This window comes from Gekko japonicus, unplaced genomic scaffold, assembly GCF_001447785.1.
Source record: "Gekko japonicus isolate JY-2015 unplaced genomic scaffold, Gekko_japonicus_V1.1 scaffold2380, whole genome shotgun sequence".
Lineage (NCBI taxonomy): Eukaryota > Metazoa > Chordata > Lepidosauria > Squamata > Gekkonidae > Gekko > Gekko japonicus.
Window position 1 is genome coordinate 79,531 of NW_015164268.1, and position 8,254 is coordinate 87,784.

Consider the following 8,254-nt stretch of genomic DNA (forward strand, 5'->3'; position numbering starts at 1 on the left):
CCCCCCAACGATGCCAGGATGTGGCTAATCACCGGCACGGGGTATGAGTGCTGCTGTAATGCCCGATTGATTGTGCATTTATAGTCAGCACATATACGCACCGATCCGTCCAGTTTAACAGGGGTCACAATGGGTGTTTCCCATTTGCTGAATGGGACAGGCTCTAACACTCCCTGTTCAATGAGCTTGTCCAGCTCAGTGTCGATCCTCAGCTTAAGCGGGACAGGAACTTTCCTATATTTAAGGCGGATTGGCGTTACCGCGGGATCGAGCTCAAACAACACCGGGGGCCCAGTATATTTACCCAGACCTCCCCCAAACACATCAGGAAATTCGCTGTACAGTAAGGCCCATTTACTTTGCACCACAGTATTTACACCGGTAATACCAATACCAAGGGGTTCAAACCAATCAAGCCCCAATAGGTTAACTCGGTTACCCTCAGGAAGACGTTTCCGTGGTCATGTGGCTGGCATGACTAAACACCAAGGCGCACGGAATGCTGTTACCTTCTCACCGAAGTGGTACCTATTTATCTACTTGCAATTTCTTGCTTTCGAACTGCTAGGTTGGCAGGAGCTGGGGCCAGAGACGGGAGCTCACTCCGTCATGCGGCACACTCGGATCTCAAACCGCTGAACTACCGACCTTCCACAGCCTGCAGTTCAGCGTCTTAACCACTTGAGCCACCGCAGCTCTGTCCTACACTGGACTTTATACCGTCAGAGACAGGCAATGGCAAACTACCTCTGTTCCTTTCTTGCCTTGAAAACCCTACAGGAACACCATAGGTTGGCTGCAGCTTGACAGCATTTTCCACCACCAAGGCTGCATGGAAATCCACATGAACAGATGTGGATTAGGGAGGTAGAGAAAACTAAAAGGTGTCTGTTGCTCTCCCTCCTGCACTTCTGGTGCACTCTGATAAATCAGCAATAAGGGGAGATCTGTTTATTTGATGAAAAGATTGTTTGGAACTATTATTTTCAAAAAAAGGCTTTTTGCTGCTTGAAGCGGGAGTAGGTTTCATGGCTGACACGAATGGGCAAAGCCTTATTCTAAGGAAGTATTGTGACTAATGCAAGAACCAGCCACCCAGCATTACACAAAGCCAACTCCTCCTCAAACAGACACCCCCTCCTCCAAGTTTGAACCTGGGGAGAAGGCTGTGTGTATGTTGCAATTGTGGTGAATGTTCTTCTACACCAGGTTCAGTGACATATATGTATATCTGCGTGTACCAAAACTGTGTGAAAACAATCAGAGTTTCCAAATGCCATCTTCTCCCTACCCTCCTGGTTTTGTACCCTCAAATATGTTGATATGTTGCATCTTCATGCTGCACCTTCAAGGATGTGCCCATTCTGAAATATGATGTATAAGTTACAATCATGTGAATAACCAGTTAATACAATAAAATACCCAGATCTTAGCTTTTCCTGCTCCAAGACTTACTTGGCCTCTTCCAGCTCTTCCGTGCGTTGAATGGCATCTGTCTCATATTTGGTTCTCCACTGGGCCACTTCACTGTTGGCCTTGGACAGGGCACGTTGGAGCTCACTCTTGGCTTCTTGTTCCTCTTCATATTGTTCCCGGAGCAAGTCACAGTCATGGCGAGCAGATTGTAAGGCATGGGCCAAAGCGTTCTTAGCCTAAGAATGCATAGCATGCTATATTTTCATTTTGCAACTGAGCCCAGTTGATAAACTCTTACACATTTAACAGCCCACAGTGCTTCTGGTGTTTTCTGTAACCCCTTGAATTATAATCCCAGCTAGGCCTGTAGCTACAATGGGGTATTTTGGGGCCCGGCCTCCCAACTTCCTAACAAGGCCCCCCAACTTCCATGTAGCCCATCCATCTAGCCTGGGCCCACTGCCGCAGCCCCTTCCCCAAGCGCAGCTTGCTTCCCCCCACTGCCCCTTCCAACTGCTGCTACCCCTTCCCCAAGCACAGCTTGCTTCCCCCTGCTGCCCCTTCCCCAAGCACGGCTTGTGAAGTTTTTCTAGTAGTTGGGGATGGGTGTTCAACATCACACCATCTTGTGAAAGGAAGCTTTTTGTTCCCTCCTACCTTCCTGCTAGGCTAGGATGAGGAGCCCTCTAGCCCCAAGCGACACTGAGCATTACTTTCCCCTTTCCACAAAAGCTGAACTGCCACTGCCCCTACCCCAAGCACAGCTTGCTTCCCCGCCACTGCCACCCTTTCTCAAGTGTCACTGCTGCAGGAAGCAGAACGAGGCAGCCAGGCGGGTGGGCCAGCAGGCAAGGTGGGGCCGGTGGGCTTTGACAGTGCAGGAACTTTCTGCAGGGCCAAGGCAGTTGCACTGTGCCTCCAGGGTGTCTCTTCCTCCTCCTCCTCCTCCTCCTGTGTTTGGGTGCCCAGCTGGAGCGCCAGTGGAGGCCAGCTCCACAGCACTCAGCTTCCAGTGCATGTCGGTGCTCACTCACCCGTCCCCTTGCCCTGTTGCTGCTGGAGCCCCCCGTCCTAACATGGGAGACCTCCATGGATGAGCGGCTGCCTGCTCCAACTGCTCCTGCCTGCTCCAACTGGTGAGCGTGAGTTTTTAAAATTTTATTAAAATTTTATTTTTTAATTTTTGTGACATCAGCGCCCCCTGACTTACAAAATCCTGGCTACAGGCCTGCCAGGAAGTGACCTTGTGGCGCTGTGCAATGGCATTTTGAAGTCTCCACCCCCAACTTGGAGCTGGGCTGGCACCCCTAGCTTATGGGCTTGTACAAGCTGTTTTAGTTGCTATACATACTGAAGTTGTTTTAAGCCATTTCTGTGGGGCTAGAAACCTGGTGTTAGAACTGTAAGACAAGAGCTGTGAGAGCCACCACCAAAGAAACAAGAAAGCTTGTGTAAATACTGCTGAATTACAGGGTCTTGGGAAAATATGGATATCCTATTAAGTCTCAAAGTAACAGGAGATTTCAGCTAATTGGAACTCAGCTTGGTAGCTATAGAAGCAGGGAAGAAAACTGATAAAATCAAATCCTTCACTTTTCTGTATGTTACTGGACAAGAAGCTTTGGACATTTTATTATAATTTTGGGTTTGCTAAAGGTGAGAATATGAAACTTAAAGCAATAATATATGATTTTGAAGAATATTGCATGCTTAGGAAAATGAAGCTTTTGAAAGACCTATGTTTTTTACATGCATGCAAAAGTCAGATTGAATTATGGATCAATGTGTTAAAAGAATCGAGGTGGCTCAGTAAAAATTGTGGTTTTGTTGACTTGAGAGAATCTCTGACCAAGTTGTCTGCAGTAACAGAGATAATGTGCCCAGAGACCGGATGCTGCTTAAGTGAGATTTATCTCTAAGCAAAGCTCTTCAGATCTGTAGGGCCTCAGACTGTGATGGCACAGGCCAAAGATCTGAATTTGGCTGAAGGTATTGTCTATGCCCTTAACGTAAAGTGAAAGAAAATCTTCAGAAATAGAAATACCTTCCTCTAGGGCTGCCAAGTCTGGGTTGGAAAATACCTGGAGACTTTGGGGGTGGAGCCAGGAGAGGGTGTGGTTTGGGGAGGGAGGGGCCTCCGGATAGTACAATGCCATAGAGTCCACCCTTCAAAGCAGCCATTTTCTCCAGGGGAGCTGATCTCTGTTGGCTGGGGATCAGTGGTAAAAGCGGGAGATCCCCAGGCCCCACCTGGAGGCTGGCAACCCTACCTTCCTCACAAGCAAATGCTGGGGGGTGGGGGGACACAGAAAAAGAGACAAGCCAGCAAAAACTGTGGAATGGAACATGCTCCTAAACAGTGCAAAGCATCTGGGAAAAGTTTGTTTTAACTGTGAGATGCTGCCAGATTTTTAAAAAAACAACAACAATAATAATGATGTGCCCAGTTACTCTGGATTAGAGGTAGAAGCAAATTATTCTGGATTTAGAAGAAGGAAGAAAAATGGTCTCAGCATTTAAACTGTACAGTGTCCCATTGAATGCACAAGACCTGTTCACAAATTACAGTGAATGCCTGAGTCCCCATTAGGGAGAAAGGTGGGATATAAATTAAGAAAACTAAATAAAAAAACTAAATAAATATATGCAATCAACTTGAATGTGACTTTCAGTAGGAGGGTCCATTAAACATTCATACTAAACCAATATATAAATATTAATTTTTTTAAATAGTCAAGCATTTGACTAGAAAGACTGAATCTCCAGAATGATTTCTAAAAAGATGTTAGTGCGCGATGATCACAGTGTAATTTAGGGTACTAATTACTGAAGGTAATTTTTACAGATAATATATTTATTTTCAATATTATGTTTTACTTTATGCAATATTTGACTTTATTGTAAAATAGTTAAGGTGGGAGATGTAGTGATAGAAATTAGAGGCATTCCTTTTTATATTTAATAGTTGTGGCTGCTAAAGTCTTCTGAGCTGAAAAAGAGGCATTAGATATTTTTCCCTTCTAGCCTTGAAGAAAATGATGCTTCTAGAGCTGTTTTTGGCACTCATGTGAGAGTGTGATGACCTAGTTTATACCAATGAATGTATCTGGCAAAAAGAACAAATTAACATGTAGCAGATTTTGCCTTTCTTGGAATCCTGAAACCTATCTTGGATCTCTTTCGATAAAAATGCTTTGCATTATTGTCTGGTCTTAATGCAGTCATAACTGTATAGCTAGTGTTTTGCATTAGTTTCTATTAAACTAAGAGCACAACAGTGACTTGTTTTCTCATTTCATTCACCATCATGGTGTTTGCTTTGATTCCTAGTAGTTTCAATAGGGAAGCACATTTCTGGAAAGAACGTTGTTTTTCATCCAGTTAATTTGGCCTTGTATCTCTGATCCAAAAAAATTCTAGATTTGGGTCAGAACAGAGTAAGGTCCTGGTTTTATAGGCCATTAAATGCAAGCTCAGTTCCCAGTTCTGTCCCCCACCCCCTCTAGTTGGAACCCAATAAAGTTAGGATGGCCCAGTGGGGCCATTTCATATATTAAGAATTCAGTTTCCTCCCATGCCATTTTTCTGCCCCAAATTCCTGCTCCTAAACAGTTCACTAGGGAAAACTTCCAGGCCCCATTTTCAGGATAAAAAACAGCTTGAGGGTGGTGATTTTTGGCACCTTAAAGGCATTTTAATGCCCTGCACACATCTTTTCTTTGAAACTGCTACCCTAATGGCTGCATTCACTAAAAATGTTAAAGTGTGTTGAAAAAAGAATGACAGAAATACATGTAATCAGTGGTCTATGTGTGGTTGACTGACTTCAGCACTCAAGTTGTTGAGAAGATGTTGTCTGGTGCCCAGATGGGGAAGGACAAGCATAGCATTTGCCTCTTATCTACCCCATCCCCACCACACACACTATTGTGTTCTTACATAGACCGCACATGCGGTCGGGTCCTCACACAGCCATGCGAATGGCTTAAGCTTCACTCTCTTAGACAATAGCCAGCACAGATCCTAGAATGCACCCAATCGGGCGGTCAGGATCCTAGAGTGACCTATGGAATGCAAGTGCACTGTAAATAATCCTATCACAGATGTGGGTGTGTGTTTGGGTGTGGTTCACAATGGGAATATAAGCAGGCCTCAGGTCCAACTTTCCTTGTCTTGTTTTCCTGAGCTGAAATAAACTATGAGCTATTTCACTTACCAACACGTCTGGACCCAGTACTTTTCACACACACTGCCAGTCATCAGTGCTGGTGCAAGCAAAATGTTTGGAGCTGCTGTTTGCTGGCATGAATGCAAAGTACAGAATAGATCAAACAAACAGGACCCACAGCTTTTGAAGAATCAAAGCTCTCCACAGGCAAGTGATTTGTCAAAGCTATCCATAAACAATGAGGGGACATGGGAACAGATGTACATGGTTTCCCCATTGCCAATGTATCTGCTAATGGAACACAGTGTCAATAGGGCTTGGCTTCCACATGACAAATCTCCCTGCAGTTTCTCTTCTACAGCCCCCTGCAGTGGCCACTCCCCTTCCCCATGCCACCAAGGCTTTTTCAGTTTTTTCTTAATTGGTGGTTTCATATTACTGCATTGGTATACCATTGAATGTGTAAGGTTCTGTGAAACAAACAAACAAAAGTATCTGTCTCTTCTATTTGTGGTGGGCATATGCCTTTCCCCTCATATCTCTGCAATTCTGTGAGGAAACAGGGGGGGAAACCGCTTGCTTCCCAACAGCACTGAACATGGAGCAGATAACCCTTGTGGAACTGGCCTGAGATTGGTATAAGCAACATAGGCCCATATTTTCTGTTTGTTTGGTGTTCTTTAGTGGTGAGATATGTGTAATTCTACTGACTGGAAAACATCTCTGACAGTTACATTATCAACTGACTTCTCTCCCTTTTATCTTTCTTTATGACCTCTTTGAACTCTTACCTGGTCATTAAAACATAAAAGAAAAAATACATTGTTTATAAATTTAATTTTCAGTTTAATGAAAGCATTTATTTATTGTCTACAGATATATATTTGAACATATTTTATAACCCAAAATAGCAGAAACTTTTTCATAATAAAATGTCAGCAATCCAAGACTATTAAAATGGTGTCAGCCAAATGACAGTTTGAAAAGGGAGGCCTTAAATTTCCTGGCAAAACTAAACAGTGACTGCACCGTCCTCAATCACAAAATATAAATGAAAAAGGCAGTCCAAGCAAATGTTCCAACTTGTTCTGCAAACACCAGACTTGAATCCAGGAATACTTCTAACATTAATGAAACTGGCTTTTTCTTTTGTTGTTCAATTAAGATATTAACTAATGTGCATCCCATTCAAAGTGTTTTCTTTCTGAGATGGCTGTGATGGACACGTGGACTTGCTTAGCCTGATCCTTTGCTGAGCTTGCAGTCTAGGAGGGCTATAAAAATGAGGATGCAGGGAATTATTATGAAGTATTCATGTAGCTCAGTATAAGCAATCCTAGACTGACAATAGCACTCACAGGTCTTGGACAGAGGTAATTTCTTGCATTGTTACTATACCAGCAATCATTTAAGCAGAGATGCTAAGAATGTATATTAGACTTACACTTCGTGTGTGTGCTTCTAATAAGCTACATTCTATCTTACAATTATGTGCAATTTTAAAGAAAGGAAAAAGCAGGCATGTTGGATCATTAGAAAAAATTCTTAACACAAACAATATTATACATTTACTGATATATTTATTAGGTTCAGCTAAAGATCAAAAGGTAGTGAGCTTTTAGGAGAAAAAATGGGGGCAGGAGATATGAGAAAAAATGGGGGCAGGTAGATATTGATTGCTTCAGCATCACATACACTAAAATTGGATTGCAGTAGAGGGCATGGTTGAAATCCTCTGCAATGTTACAGTTTTAAGCTAGTGATTCAGAAAGCTCTTTGTACTTAGTTTTTTGTTTGAACCCAGTGCAAAATACCTTGGGTTACACTACGGTTGTCACCTGGGAATTTATGTAGGGCTGGAGCATTTGGGAGCACAGAGTGAAAAAACAGTGCTGTGCAAACCTCTAGGAATTCTCCCCAACTCTGTGGTAAAAAGGATTATAGATTTGGGGGATTTCTAGAGCATCAGATGAAGCTGTCCTCCCACCACCCTGGCAACCATCAAATGAGTAAGGCCAGTGAGAACAGGGGAAATGGTGCTGTGCCCGTGGCGCAATGTCAATTCTGACAAAAACCAGAAGTGACATCATGTTGCTGGTGTAATGTCAAGGTGACAATCTAGGATTTGAGCAAAACACTATGGTAAAACCATTTAAAATGTTTGTTACTTCCCACTGGGACCAGCAGTGGACCAGCAGGCAACATAAAGCAGGAGACCTGGTTTTCACTAATCCAAGGGCAGGGCAGGGCCCCAGAGTGGGCAAGACTAGGTTGCACCAAAAGCTATTAGAACAGAGATGCAATGGCCACACTCATGAAAATATAGAATCCATCAGTGATTTGAATTTCTAGTGCTAACTGGAACTCAAAGGCCAGAGAGTAGAAATCAAAGAGAATGTAGTAGCGTTTTTATTAACAATGCTGGGGGATTAATTTTGTATGATTTACTATGGGTAGAATAAAGGTATTATAAAGGTATTATGATCCTATTCCCGTACGAAGGCTTCACTTCTCAAAATAACAGTCGAGAGTTTGAATACTTAAATGGTCCATCAACGGTGAATAGTATCTGACACATCTGCTCCATACTTCAGTCCTTCAAAGCTGGCCTTTTCAGACGTTGTCTGATGATAGATTTTTAGTCATGTTTTTAGTAAATGAGTCAATGCT

At 43.2% G+C, this 8,254-nt stretch overlaps 1 protein-coding gene across 1 annotated transcript in view; it reads left to right on the forward strand.

The window, feature by feature from the left end:
* LOC107108309 (immunoglobulin superfamily member 3-like) overlaps positions 1 to 8,254 on the forward strand; it is a 33,926-nt gene that overhangs the window by 18,656 nt on the left and 7,016 nt on the right. The gene's annotated exons all lie outside the window — the stretch shown is intronic.